This window comes from Pongo abelii, chromosome 15 (genome assembly GCF_028885655.2).
Source record: "Pongo abelii isolate AG06213 chromosome 15, NHGRI_mPonAbe1-v2.0_pri, whole genome shotgun sequence".
NCBI classification, from domain to species: domain Eukaryota; kingdom Metazoa; phylum Chordata; class Mammalia; order Primates; family Hominidae; genus Pongo; species Pongo abelii.
Genome location: NC_072000.2, coordinates 75,810,269 through 75,826,311, shown reverse-complemented (window position 1 = coordinate 75,826,311; position 16,043 = coordinate 75,810,269). Strand labels below are relative to the sequence as shown.

Sequence of the window (16,043 nt, the reverse complement as noted above, 5' to 3'; positions counted from 1 at the left end):
TCTTCTTCAACATGTCCCAATCCCAAGCCCAGTGATAGTCACTCCTCATAGTATACATATTCTTCCAGGCACTGTGTGTGGGCTAGGGGCACAGACAGTAAGACACTGAATGATAAGGGCAGAGGAGAGAAAGGATCCAGTGCAAGGGACAGTCAGTTCTGCAGCAACTTAAGTATTTACAGAGCCAGAAAAATAAAGGCAAAGGGCTGGATGATTAAGAGCCAAAGAATCCGCTTATGCTCAGAAGCAGCAAAGGACCTCCTCCCATTCAAAGCTGACGTAAAAACACTGGATGAAACGCTTCATATTGGAAACATTTTGAATCCTTTATTTATATCATGGTTCAGAAAATAGAAGCCCTATACAAATAATTCTGGCAACTTGTCAACAGAAATGAAAGCAGGAGCAAACAAAGTATCTTTCTTTAATGCATACCACATCCTTCCAGTTTTTTTTAAAAACTATGCACATATGCAAATATACATACATTTTATGCCTAACTTTCAAATAAAATTATTTTTAATCTAATCCCCTAAACTTAAAAATCTCTGATTTCTAAGTGAGATTTTCCTCACAAATGTATTAACTTGATCATTTAAACTCTTATTAACTAGAAAAAAAATTAATCAAAATGCAAACCAATAAAGTGTTCAAAGATAAAACCTTGTGGCAGGAAGTCTTTTTTTTTTTTTTTTGCCAACCTTTTCATTTTTGTGACAAAGTAAAATAAATCCTCTAACTAGAATAGTAAGTTTGATCTTAAAACATAGTCTTGTGTGTCTGCAATAATGCTTATTTTAAAAACTGATCACTTTGCCTATTCAAGACTGTTTATAAGGTGCATATGAGCACAAGAGTCTTAGCCTCCTTCGCTTAAATCCTCAAGGAGACAGCCTCTCTGTTTTTGCAATGTCAGAATTTCCTAAGTGCAAGATAAATCTCCCTAATTAACAGCCCAATCTCTCCACACTCTTCCCACCATGCTTCCTGAACCCTGGGCTCCAGTCAAAGGGAAAGGAAACCAGTTAAAATTTCTTGAATGCACCGGGTTCTCATGAGACTTCAGGTGAAGCCAAGTGGTAACTTGTGCTGGAACACAACTCCATTCAATTCTCTTCCTTCCTCCTCCTGTTTTATTCTTATCCACCCTTTACTCCTCTAACTCTTATTCCTCCTTCAAGATTGCACTGGGGTATGTTCTCTTTCAGGAAGTTGTCCACCCCTTCCACTCCCACCCCTACCCCACCTTATTCTTTTTACGGCATCCCTTGGGATTACTACAGGAAATTTATGGTGGTTAAAAATCAAGATTTTTGTTGTAGAAATCATAATTTCTACTTTAAATAAATCATGATTTCACTATGTGTTATTACCTTCTAACACCAGATCTGCTGCCAAGAAAAAGTGAGGAACTGTCTTTTTGAAACTTTCTGGCATCACTGCAGTTAAAACAAGTTTTAAAGAAAGAATATGTTGAACTAAGAAAAATTCTTTGACAGAACACAAGCACAAGAAAAGGCCCATCTACTGTTCTGAGTATAATAAGCATCAAAGTCATACAAATCAAAACAACACTATACGCATTAGGAAAAAGTATTGGAATGCCAGTAACCACTGTTAACAGTGACAAAGTTAAAATAGACATGTCGCTAGAGATAATGGATATTGTTTCCTTTTAGGGGGAGAAAAAAACCATTTGCAGGTAAGCCAGAAAATATTCATGTTGTTGAGCTCTGCAACCTCTCTTTCGACATTTGGAAATGCATAGTTGTCGAAAGCAGGAGGGATTTTCCTCTGCCCAGCTCTCGGGCATCTTTCCTCCTTCAGCAGGTCCCAGGAGGTCTACTGGTTTGCCCTTCCTTGTGCAGTTGTAGACATCCACTCTTTCTCTTGAGGTCCCAAACTTTCTCCACATCCTTGGTTCCCAAAAGACAATCAAACAGGACACACTGTGAATGCTCAGTTTTCTGATGCGCCACCCACTGAAATGTAAGTGCTTCAGGCCAGGAACTGCATCTTATTTGATTTTAGGATACTTAGTCCTTAGTAGAGGCTTAATCATAAATGTCAGCCACATTTGAATAGGAAAATGGTGGTAAAACAAACACTGAGAAGTGATTTTACAATCTGTAATAATTGTCCAAAGATACTTACTGCAATGCTATTTTATTTTTAATTCGTTTATGTTTTTATCAAAGTAATACACATAGTAGTTAAAGGCAAATAGTACCACAGGCATATAAAGTGGGGGAAACCTATACTGCTTGACTCCATCTTCTTCAGTCCCAGGAACAGCCACAGCCACTTTCAATACATAGCACTGGTTCCTTCACTATTTCCTTATTCCTAAATAACAGGTTCATATTGCTACTTTTTAATTTGTCAATCTTATATAGTAAATGTTGAAGTCCTGTTGTGGAAGATGAGAAATTAGCATGCTTCCATTAAGTGTCTCTCCCATTTCCTTACCCCATTCTATGTACCTATTTATGTATTTACGTTCACCTGTGTGTATATTAGTTATATCACATAGCTATATATATTAGGATTTATGTTACTATGGCTATATTTGCTCAGTTGCTTACTTTACTTTTCCTGAACTTAGTAACTGTTTCGTTTATTTTCATCTGCTTTATTTCTATATACCTACGCTTAATTTTTCCTACATACAACATAAGAAGCAAAAAAATCTTGTTATTGTTTCCACACAGTCAAAAACAACAGGTTCCTATCAATTCCATTTCTCTTCCCTGAAGACCTCTCTCCTAGGGCTCTTCTCATGCCCCAATCTAGCTGCTGATCTCTAGGTCTCCTGAAGAGGTATTCCGGGGAACATCCCACCAATCACCATCCTGACAGTTCCTTTCTTTCTTTCCTGGATGGATCCCACATCTCCCAGATTTCATTTCTTCTTTTCTTAGTTCACTCCCTCACCTGGATGGACCACTACCTTCTTCATTTAGTAACTGCCTAAGAAGGGGTGCATGGGTGGTAAAAGCTTTCAATCTTAGCATGCCTAGCTTTAAACTGACTGATGGTTGGCTGGGCATAAAACGACAGGTAGTAAAACATTTGCCATTAGAATTTTCAAGGTTGCTATGGTCCGAATATTTGTACCCTCCAAAACTCATGTTGAAACTTAATCCCCAGTGTGGCAGTATTGAGAGGAGGGGCCTTTAAGAGGTGAGTGAATTATGAGAGCTGTCCTCGTGAATGCTTAATCCAGTCACAGATTAATTGGTTAATGGATTAATGGGCTATCATGGGAGTAGAACTGGTAGCTTTATAAGAAGAGGAAGAGAGACCTGAGCTAGCATGTTAGGAGGCTCAGCCCCTCAGCATGTGATGCCCTCCATCGCCTTCTCGGGACGCTGCAGAGTCCCCACCATAAGCAGCTGGACCTTGGACATCTCAGCCTCCATCTGTGTGAAATAAATTCCTTTTAAAAATAAACTATCCAGGCCAGGTGTGGTGGCTCACGCCTGTAATCCCAGCACTTTGGGAAGCTGAAGCGAGCGGATCATGAGGTCAGGAGATCGAGACCATCCTGGCTAACACGGTGAAACCCCATCCCTACTAAAAATACAAAAAAAAAAAAACAACAACCCGAGCCAGGCATGGTGGTGGGCGCCTGTAGTTCCAGCTACTCCGGAGGCTGAGGCAGGAGAATAGTGTGAACCTGGGAGGCGGAGCTTGTAGTGAGCCAAGATTGTGCCACTGCACTCCAGCCTGGGCGACAGAGCAAGACTCAGTCTCAAATAAATAAATAAATAAACAAACAAACAAACCATCCAGTTTCAGGTATTCCGTTGTAAGCAACAGAAAATGGACTAAGACAAAGGTATTATTTCATTAACTTCTAGCTTTTACTGTTGGAACTAAGCAGCCCAAAATACTGTGATTCCAGTTTTTTTTATGTTATATGCTCTTTTCTGGATTTTTTTAGGATCATCTGTTTAATACCGGAGTAGTCTTTGTGTGGTTCTTTTTATGGTCTTTGTACTGGACACTCAGTGGACCTTCTCAACTTTCAGTTGAGTAAAATTTTATTTTATTACTCTTTGATTAATTCCTTTTCCTTCCCATTCTTTGTTCTTTCATTCTGTAAATGTTCTATTCATTGGACACTGGGCCACCTGAACACTTTCTTATTTTTTTCTCCTGCACCCTCCATTTCTTTATCTTTTTCTCTTAGGTATTTCAGAGACTTTTTAAAACATCATTTTCCAACCAGACTATTTAATCTTTCACACTGATTCTTGGGCTCAATTTTGAAGAAATTTTGTGTTCTCTGTTTCTTCCGTTTAAAAAAATCATTCTGGCCAGGTGCGGTGGCCCATGCCTATAATCCCAGCACTTTGGAAGGCCAAGACAGCTGGGTCACCTAAGGTCAGGAGTTCAAGACCAGCCTGGCCAACAGGGTGAAACCCCGCCTCTACTAAAATACAAAAATTGGCTGGGTGTGGTGGCACACACCTGTAATCCCAGCTACTCGGGATTACAGGTGGCTGAGACAGGGAGAATTGCTTGAACCCAGGAGGCAGAGGTTACAGTGAGCTGAGATGGTGCCACTGCACTCCAGCCTGGGTGACAGAGCAAGACTCCATTTCAAAAAAATAAAATAAAAAATCATTCTATTCTTGTTTCATGAATGCAGTATTTTCTCTTATCCTTCTAATAAACTAATTTTTTATGTTTCCATTTCATCTTCAGTATCTTATATTCCCCAAATTTACTTTTCTTCTGTTTTCTTTTCATCACTGTCTTTCACATGCTAAGTTTTGCTAATATGTCTGCTACAACTGGCTATCCTTTTGTATTTAAAATTGACGCATTAAAATAGCAGACTGGGCCAAGCACAGTGACTCACACCTGTAATCCCACCTCTTTGAGAGGCCGAGGTGGCTGAATCTCTTGAGCTCAGGAGTTCAAGACCAGCCTAGGCAACACGGCAGAACTCTATCACTACAAAACTTTAGCCAGGTGTAGTGGCGTGCACCTGTGGTCCCAGCTACCTGAGAGGCTGAGGTGTAAGGACTGCTTTAGGCTGGGAGGTGGAGGTTGCAGTGAACCGAGATCATGCCACTACACTCCAACTTGTGTGACAGAGTGAGACCTCATCTCAAAAATAAATAAATAAATAAAGATAAATGGATTTTAAAAAAGAAAAAAATAGTAGACTGAAGCTCTGTGTGAGGCAGGGCTTGTTGACTACTAAGCAGACTTCATGAAAGGGACTAAGTAGAGATCTAGTTGGTTTACCTGGGGAAACTGGATAGAGGGGAAAACACTATGACTTCCTAACATCTGCTTATCCTCTAAACTTTGTATCTATATCCAGGGAATCACCTCTCCTTTCCTTATACAAAATCTGCCTTCCATAGTAGAAGCTAAAAATGCCACAATGTTACTTAACGCAGCCATTCTTACAGACAGGGTGCAGACACACAATCAGCCCCTCAGCCAATGAGACATGCATGTCCTGGACTCTGAATCAACAGTAGTGTCTAAAGAAAGCAGGAAAGAGGCGAATCCATTTACATGGAAGGTGGTGGCACAAGCAGTGCCAATGGTGCACACTGGCACCCTCAGGCAAGTACTGATAGTGGCAATGTCAAGCCAGACATCCAGTGTTCATGGGCAACACCACACCAGCCTACTTGTGGGAACGAGTGTTGTCTTGGCTACCTGGCCTCCCTTGTTTTTCCTATTTTTCGAACCCAGTTCTACAGCCTTTCCAGTGATTCTACAAGCTACTAAATATTATTACCATAAATTCCATTCCTTCTTAAATCAGACAGAGGGTTTCCCCTTCTATACTGGGGGACCCACAAATGCCATATTTGTAGTTCATTTCTAGGATACATTTCAGTGTCTCTGAAGAAGAATGGTTCCACTTCCCGTCTGACTGCCAGCATCCTGGGAATGAATCTCAGCAAAAAAGTTTCAAATAATTCCTATTTCCAGAGCCTCTATAATTACACTACGGTTAGGGAAAGGACCCCAAGTATCTACTTAAAACTAACTCCACCGCTTAGTGCAATCCTCCCAGCTACCTGGGGCCCTCCAATCCTGGGGTTGCAGAGAGTCAACATTTTTTGGAATCCCTCAGTAAAGCCATTCAAGCCACTCTTTTCACGCCACTAAATTAGTTAAATTAAAATTCATGCCCCTCTCTCTGGTGACAAAAATGGTGTTGATCATTCAAATCTGCTCCTATGTCTTTCCCCCTTACCTGTCTTCATATATTTTTTTTATATTCCTTGAGTAACACTGGCATAGGGCTTGAGGAGGGAAAGTAAATAACTGCACCAGTTCAATCCAACATATTTAACTGGAAACTGCTACACGATAAAACTGAAAACTATTGACTATAAAATATTTGACACACGCAAAAACATACCAGCCATCCAGATTTAATAACTATTAATCTGTCAAGTTTGCTGCACATCAAAAAGGGAAGAAATATTATGAATATAGCTAAAATATCAACTTCCCATCCCATGCTTCTCCTGGCCTCTCCAGAGGAACTTTCTTCCCAAGGACAGTATGCATTCTTCCCACACACATTTTGTTAAACTTTTACAAAACAGAAATGGACCCATAATAGTACTCTGTGTTTATGAAATTTATATAGATGGTATCATTTGGAATATATCCTTTTGCAACTCTTTTTTCACACAAAATTATCAGGTTTTGGCTGCTCTGTCTATGGAGTAGCCATTCCTCTTTCATTCCTTTACTTGCTTAATAAACTTGCTCTCACTTTATGGATTCACCTCGAATTCTTTCTTGCACAAGATCCAAGAACCCTCTCTTGGAGTCTGGATTGGGACCACTTTCCAGTAACATCTTCCTATCGAACCAAGGAAGAACTATGCTAAGCAGACCTCTGACCCAAAGGAAACAGTGCAACACCAATTGGTCAACTCTGGGTATCACTTTTTGTCAGAACTCAGGCTTGTGAATGGCCCTCACCATACTGATGCTTTCTGACTGAGCTCCTCTCTTCCCTGGATACGAGACACCCTAACAGTTTGGCAAGAATATCATCACCCCTATTCGGCCTGAAGAAGTTGCAAAAGATGGATTTTTGTCCCTCTACAACCCTTAGGATTAAGGGTTCCCTTGTAAAAGGGAGGAGAGAAGTATGTCAGAGGTGTTCAAACCAGAGCAACTCCATCTTGTATAGAGGCTGGGTAAAATGCGACTGACACCTGTGGGCTGCATTCCCAGGAGGTTAGGCATTCTAAGTCACAAGATGAGATGGGAGGTCAGCACAAGATACAAGTCTTTAAGACCTTGCAGATAAAACAGGTTGTGATAAAGAAGCCAGCCAAAACCCACCAAAACCAAGATGGCAATCAAAGTGACCTCTGGTTGTCTTCACTGCTCATTATATGCTAATTATAATACATTAGCATGCTAAAAGACATTCCCACCAGCACTACTGCAGTTTACGAATGCCATGGCAACATCTGGAAGTTGCCCTATATGGTCTAAAAAGGGGAGGAACCCTCAGTTCCGGAAATTGTCCACCTCATTCCCAGAAAACTCATGAATAATCTTACCCTTGTTCAGTATATAATTAAGAAATAACTATAAGTATGCTCCATTGAGCAGCCCATGCTGCTGCTCTGCCTATGGAGTAGCCATTCTTTTATTCCTTTACTTTCTACATCAACTTTCCCTCACTTTAAAAAAAAAAAAAATTATTATCAAGATTTCTCCATGTTGCTACAAAAAGTTATAGATCCGTTATAAAAGGCTTCTGTTTTTCCATTTTTTGCATACACCAGAATTTGTTGACTGATGTCTAGATTTCCAATTTTTTGCTATTAAAAACAATGATAGGAGGAACTTTCCTTTCACATCTTCTTTAGAAACATGCAAAAGTCTCTCTAGAGAGCTCTAGAATGGGAACTGCTGAAAGTTTAAGTTGGAGCATCTTTCAACATCCTTAGAGAAAGTCAAACTTCACTCCAAAGTTGTAACAATTTTACAACTCACAGTAATGTTGGGGGGGCCCTGCTTGCTGCCACAGCTTTGCTTTAAATTATGACTAATATAAGGATATAAAGTGTTATCTTGTTGCTTGCATTAGGCTTTCCCTGATAATTAGAGAATTTTAATTTGTTTACTGATCTTACCCACTTAGGTTCTGTCCATTTTTCTAATAGGTCTTTTTCTTCATTGTTACTGATAAGGTAGAATTCCTTTATATACTATGGATATTAACCCTTCATTAGACATATATGTCTGACTTTATTCTCAGAGTCTGTACCTTGTGTTGGCTTTTAAGTATTTTTTTTATACATCTGTATTTGAAAATTTTAACATGGTAAGATTTATAATTGGGTGTTTTGCTCTAAAGGCCTCCCAATCACCAATATCATACAGATGTCTTCCCATATTTTCTTCTAAAAGTTTAGAAATGTTCCTTTAAAATTGGATTAAATGGCTTTAATTCATCTAGAATTTACAGGAATATATTTTTATCATACTGTCCCACCACTACTTCTTAAATAGCCATCAATACTTTTGAATTACTGACTTGTATACAATGTCAAAAACAAGCTCCCGTGCATGTGGAGGCATGTGGAGGTCTCTTTTTGTGGTCTCTCTCCTGTTTTGATGGTGCATTTCTCTCTCCGTGTGCCAATGCCACACCAATTCAAATGCCACAGCATTATAATACATCCTGCTAACCTCATTAATTCTACTTCCTCGGCTAATTTTAGAATCACTCTGTCAAGTTTCATGCCAAACACTCTTGGTTTTGCTGTTTCGTTTTTGAATTGCACAAATTTATAAATTAGTTTAGGGAACATTAAATTATTTTTAATATTGAGACTTCCCACTCAGTAACATATACAGCTCCTATTTATTTAGATCTGCTTTAATAACTTTTAATTCATAAGGCCATTGCATATCTTCTGCTAGGTTATTATAAAGTAAATTATAATATTTTATTTTGTGACTAAGATCATTCATGTAATCATATTTTCTAATATACCGTTACTGGTGTACTACAAAACTATTGGGTTTTTTTGTTTATTTACTTCATATCCAGTAATCTTACTGAAGTCTTATTAGAGTTAATATTTTGATGATTCTCTTTAATTTCCCTAGTTAGACACTCATATCATTTTCAAAATGACAATGTTTTCTTTTGTTGTCTTATTGAGTTGGCTAGTAGTTAACATGGCCTAAATTTAAGATATAATGTTAAATTTAAAAATAAATATATTACATTCTACTCTGTGAACATATATTTATATATGCAAAAGCACAAGGACTTCAGAGGAATATGGAAAAATAAAAAGTTAATTTTTTGGAAGGATTTTTCTTTTTATAAATATTTGCTATAAAGGAGTTTTCCAAAAACTGTAATTACTTTGGAAGTAATACACACGAAATTACATACACCCCATAATTTTTATTAAAAGTAATGAGAGATCAGTAAGGAAGTTATAAAAACATGGCCAGAATATTTAAAGGAGGAGTAGATCTTACCATATGTGGATATTTATTTATGCAATGATACAGGATTTGACAACCCAAATGACTATTGCATATAATCCACCACCTTCACTAAAGCACATGGCAAGGAGTTTGTTACAGATTATATTATTACATTTCTTACTGCATGACTTTAGTATGGAAAAGAGATTATACTTTCAAAATTATTTTTGAAATGCAATTAATTTTTGCTTGATTACAAAATTCATGAAAGGTGGAACGTTCAGTAAAATCTCTAGGCAGGCCTACCAACCCCCTTCCCAAAACCAAATTCAGTATCTCTGCAATTAAGAGCACATAAGGAAAATAACTTCAAAAAAGTCTCCTGTAAGACAAGGTCTCCAGAGCCTAGCAAATTACTAAGAAGAAAACCAACAAAAACAACACCTGACCCAACTGAAAAGGTTGTGTTATATAAGACAGACAAAAATTGATCAACAGAATGAAGGGAAAATTGTTGGAGAGATCACGTGAATGGAAGACATTAGGATAAACGTTAAAAACAAGACACTAGGATAAAAATGAGAATTTCCGAATACAAACTCCAAAAGAAGAAAATATTAACAAACAGAAAAGAGCCAATGTTCTTCAGAAGAGGACACACTTTTCTTTTCCACATTCTCACCAACAACTTAAAATTTTTGTCAATCTGATCATGTGAAACCAAGTACTCTTTATAGGGACAGAAACAGAAGGCATGGTTCAGAGGATGAAGGGAAAAGACCAAAAATATACCTTTAAGTGAGGAATTTAAAGTATGGAAAAGTAACGGTAAGAACCTGTGAAAGTAACTAGTACTTATTTTACTATTAAGTGGACAGCTACACTAAGCGGAGAAAGAGCTAAAGAAGAGGAAAGAAAATGCCAAGGATGGCCGGGCATGGTGGCTCACTCCTCCAATCCCAGCACTTTGGGAGACCAAGGCGGGCGGATCACAAGGTCAGGAGTTCGAGACCAGCCTAGCTAACATGGTGAAATCCCGTCTCTACTAAAGATACCAAAAAAATTAGCCAGGTGTGGTGGCACATGCCTGTAATCCCAGCTACTTGGGAGGCTGAGGCAGGAGAATTGCCCGAACCCCTCGGAGGCAGAGGTTGCAGTGAGCCAAGATCGCGCCACTGCACTCCACACTCCAGCCTGGGCGACAGAGTGAGACTCTGTCTTAGGAAAAAAAAAGAAAAAAGAAAATGTCGAGGGTAAGAAGTCAGGACATCAAGGAAGAGGAAGAAGACTGCACATTTTTCTAAATGGAGTACCTGCTGAAACAAAAGCAGACCTCCATGTATGTTTAAAAAAAAAAAAAAGAAGAAGAAGAAGAAAAAAGTCACAGAAATAAATTCATTTATGCACATTATACCCAAGAAAAGTACAGAGAGTATAACTTCAAGTTATAAAAGAAAATAGTACTAAGAAGGAAAATAAGGCCGGATATTGCAGCTCATGCTTGTAATCTAAGCACATTGGGAGGCTGAGGCAAGAGGATCGATTGAGCCCAGGAGTTCAAGACCAATCTAGAAAACATATCAAGACTCCATCTCAAAAAAAACAAATTTAAAAATTGGCTAGGCATGCTGGTGCATGCCTGTAGTCCCTACTACTTGGGAATTTGAGGTGAGAGGATCCCTTGAGACAGAAGGTGGAGGCTGCACTGAGCTGTGTTCGTGCCACTGCACTACAGCCTGAGTAACAGAGTGAGACTCCAGTTTTTAAAAAATAAAAAAGGAAAATGAGAAAAAAACATAACTAATATCTATTGAGCATGTTCTGTATGCCACTTTCTGTATGACTGTGGAAAGCACACTGCAGTATAAGAAGAAAATGCCTGGAAATATACATACACATAGTGCAGTAAGAATACACAGGACGACTGCCTAAGATTGCTGGAGAGTTACGAAAACTTTCACAAAGAAAACAGTGGAGCTGAAACTCTGAGGTAAAATAGGACAAACCTAGGAGACAGAAGTTCAGTAAAGAAGACAGTGTGTGCTACAGCAGAAACGAATGAATCAAAATCCACTGCATTGTGAGGTAGTACAGAATAATAATAGGATTGAGAACAGAAGCAATGAGATAAATAGGTCACGCGATGTGGCTTAGTTCAGATGTTACACTCAAAATCATTTGAAGATATAAAAGGAAATGTCATGTCCAATAAATCAAAAGGCACTGACTGTAATTCTTAAGGAGTCATCGTTTTAAAAAACACCTTAGTAACATAAGTGCAAAAACAAAAGCAAATTACTTTAACTTATTAAAAGAACCTCAGTTTGTATTAAGAAAGAAAATACAAAATCCAAGATGTACAAACCAAAAGAAGACAGAAAAAATTTTAAAGAAGATATTTAACAAAATCGTGTTTAAAAAAAAAAAAAAACCGAGGAGGTACTATTATTGTCAAGTTTAAAAGAAAAACATCAAGCTAGATGCTATGATAAAATACGTATTTGTACTAAAACATGACATTTCATGTCAAGTAGTAATAAATAAAATCAAGACAAAAACTGAGATGTAAAAAGAGAAATCAACTGAAACGAATCACCATAATTAGACAAATATTTATTGTATGTCTACTCTACGCCAGGTATTATTCTTAGTACCCAGACTACAGCACTGGTCAAACTGACAGAAGTCCCTGCCTGCCTTCTATGGAGTTACAGTCTAGGGAAACACGCAGACAACAAATAAATACCATTTTTTGACATGCTACAAAGTGCTATGAACAATAATAAAGCAAGAAAGGGGGCCACGCCTGTAATCCCAGCACTTTGGGAAGCTGAGGCGGGCGGATCACTTGAGGTCAGGAGCTCAAGACCAGCCTCACCAACACGGCAAAACCCCACCTCTACTAAAAATACAAAAAATTAGCCAGGTGTGGTGGCAGGAACTTGTAATCCCAGCTACTTGGGAGGCTGAGGCAGGAGAATTGCTTGAACCCAGGAGGCGGAAGTTGCAGTGAGCTGAGATTTTAATTTCCTGATTAAATTAAGAAGTCACACATTGTATGTTCCATACACATAGAAAAAAATACAAATAACAAAACATGAAATAAAAACTAGCAGGTTATCCAACGAATTCTGGGTTAAATAGGATTCCAATCTTAACACGCAAGATACTGAAAAAGCTATTCTATTAATTGAGCATTTATTATGTGCTGAACACTTTAATAACAACTTTGGATACATTATTGATGTACACAAATGAAGTTTTAGGCAATATTAGTAAATCTGTTAATAATCCCTATAACTAAAACATGAAAAAAGTATAACTATCATTTAACAGACAAAAAGTAAGCATTTAATAATAAAATTCTACATGAAGTTTGTTATGGGTTCCATTTTTGATAAACACACTTATTTTAAACAACAAAAAATGATTATTATTATTATAAAGACTGGGTAATTTACTATGTCCTAAAATGAAATGATACAAATATTAGGGAAAAATAAACAAAAGTATCTTTTTTTTCTGATGTCATAGATATGATACCTGTTATACTGACCACAGTATCCCCAAGAGTCTAATGCACTATCAGGCACATAGATTGAGACAACATAGTATATACATTATGAATAAAATATATAATTACTTACATAAAAAGTTTACACAAATTGTTCAGAAAAACTATTAATAGATCTTTGTGAGGTGACATCTATGGCTAACAAATATTCTACACCAAGAATGTGTCATTTTACAAAGTGAAAAAATATACTATGTTACTTAAGAAAGTAACAGACTAATCAAGAACAGGAGAATGCCATTTACAAGAGGAAAAAAAATAAGTAGGAAATATTTAGCCTGGGCTGGCCACGGTGGCTCACGCCAGTAATCCCAGCACTTTGGGAGGCTGAAGCAGGCAGATCACCTGAGGTCAGGAATTCGAGACCAGCCTGGTCAACATGGTGAAACTCCGTCTCTACTAAAAATACAAAATTAGCCGGGCGTGGTGGCACATGCCTGTAATCCCAGCTACTTGGAAGGCTGAGGCAAGAGAATGGCTTGAACCCAGGAGGAGGAGGTTGCAGTGAGCCGAGACCATGCCATTGCACTCCAACCTGGGCAACAAGAGTGAATGAAATTCCATCTCAAGAAGAAAGAAAATATTTAGCCTTACTACCATAAAAGAAATTCAAAGTAATTCTTCACTTGTTAATTAACAAAAAAATTTTTAATTGCCAATAATCAATGCTGGGGAAATTGACAGAAAAACTTATATTTTTATATCTTGCTGGTGGGCACTGCGAATTAATGCTATTGGATTGTACGATGCTATTGGATTGCGATCAGCTAAATGCTTCAAAAGACATTAAAATATGAAGAATCTAAAGAAAGTAATATACAACATTAAAAATATCCTATATAAAGATGCAATTATAGCATTGCTAATGGCAGCACAAAATGGAACTAAATGTATAACTGGGAAATGATTAAGTACATTGTGACACCAAAGCAATTTTTAAAATAGTATACTACATGGGAAAAAATTTATGATACGTTAAGCCTAAAAAGTGGAATATAAATGTATATATATGATGATCATTGCCCATGTTTTCTGAAAATGTATCTTCAAGCCATTTTAATTACAAATAAAACAAAATTAATCTTCTAGAGAGCTACTAAAAAGAACTCCTTTTAGAAAGCATAAATTCATTACATAGCTTTCAAATTTCAATTTTAGAGTGTTATGACTCAATTCCCATTTCATCATATACTTAATATTAAGGAAGTCTCTACAACACAGTATTTGCTATCCTAATATCTAAATCATCCCCTACAATGACAGGATATGTATGACTACAGAAAAATATCTGAAGAACCTGAAAAAAAAATCCCTAATTTATTCCAGAAGACAAAGAATCAAGAAGTCAAAATGCACAGGGCTTCTAAGTTTATCTAATACATACTGTCCTCACTCCAGCAGGTATGGAAGACACAGTCCATTAACTAACCCATGCTGTTCTCCCAATTCTTTACTAACAACAGATTCTCAAGTTGTTCAGGTGGGTGTGGGACACCTTGGTGTGTCTTAGAAGACACACCAGGAACTTTCTAAATTTTCTAATGGACTCTTTTGCCCTGCGGCCATGGACTGGTTTAGGGGTAACTAGTCAGGAATAGATTAGTCCTAAATCAGGACTAATGAAAAGTAAACAGAAGTCTGCAGCACCCTTTAGCTTTCCTGATAAAAAGGGATTGATTTACCTAGTCTTTACCTGCTATGTTCTTACTCCCCCTTCTTCCTCCTGGAGTACATGGTACCTAGAAGAGCAACAGGCATCTTATCATTCATAAGACTAGCATGAGGAAAGATACCAACAGAATCAAGGAAAAAGCTCCAGGGTCCCTTGTGGCATCACTGAACATGTGTGTAGCAGCCCTGAACTGTTGATTTCTGGGGCTACTTTGTATGTGGGAGAATTAATTTCCCTTTGCTTACGCTACTAGAGAGGTTTTCTAATGCTTGCAGATGACTGCATTCCTGACACAAGTAAATCTGAATAGGTAAATATGAATTTTATTCACAAATACTTACAATTTAATTTTTACCAAAAGTAGACAATATTTTGATCAAAGATAAAGTTTAAACAGAAGTTTGCAAGTAGAATGAAGAAACGAATGAACACATTAATGGTAGGTAGATTACAGTAGGGTCTTTAAGATGCATCTTTAAATTCAGTTACAATCAGAGTCCACTAAAAAATATACAAATATCTTACACATGGAGCACAAATTTAGTGTGTTAATGAAAAAGTCTCACTCCCCCAGCCTATTTTTCAATGATTATTCAAGGACAAGTTTTCCATATCAAGTCCAGTTCAGTAACATGAAGTGAAACTTTATACAAAAAAAAAAAGTTTATATAATTCTACTTTGAATGGGAATGAACTTATTTTTTCAATAGTTAGAAAACATGCTTTTGGAAATTTTAAGAATTACATTTTAATTTGGTAGAAAAAAATGTAGAAAAGTTTTTATTCTGTTCACAACCATAGATCAGGTTAAAAGCATACTCATGATAAATCAGGAACTAGGTCAAAATCTTTTGGCTTTAAAAACAATTGTTCTTTTTATTACTCTATACTTATTTAGCAGGTAAAGAAAATGTTACAGTATTTCACATAACATCTCTATGAGACCCTTACCGCCATAAATGATAAAATCATGAATGCTTGACAATATTTTACAACAATCCTGGCATAAAATTTTTCTGGGAGAGTCCGATGCCACTGGGCAGGGGAAAATCTATAAAAAGTACATACTATTAAGAAAAGTTGGAAAAACTTCCTTTTGATGCCTTTCTCTACAAAAAGTAAAGCTGAGGCTGGGCACAGTGGCTCAAGACTATAATCTCAGCACTTTGGGAGGCCGAGGCGGGCAGATCACCTGAGGTCAGGAGTTCGAGACCAGCCTGGCCAACATGGCGAAACCACGTCTCTACTAAAAATACAAAAATTAGCTGGGTCTGGTGGCGCATGCCTGTAATCCCAGGTACTTGGGAGGCTGAGGTAGTAGAATCACTTGAA

General features: G+C 37.5%; 1 protein-coding gene across 25 annotated transcripts in view; it reads right to left on the bottom strand.

Annotated features, from left to right (window-relative positions):
- SIPA1L1 (signal induced proliferation associated 1 like 1) overlaps window positions 1-16,043 on the bottom strand; it is a 411,542-nt gene that overhangs the window by 169,494 nt on the left and 226,005 nt on the right. For 2 of the 25 annotated variants that reach the window (XM_063715618.1, XM_063715627.1), the window contains exon 5: window positions 14,733-14,778. The exons of the other annotated variants lie outside the window; for them this stretch is intronic. The gene's annotated coding sequence lies outside the window, so the exon portion shown is untranslated. The remainder of the gene's footprint in view (window positions 1-14,732; window positions 14,779-16,043) is intronic. 25 annotated transcript variants of the gene reach the window in all.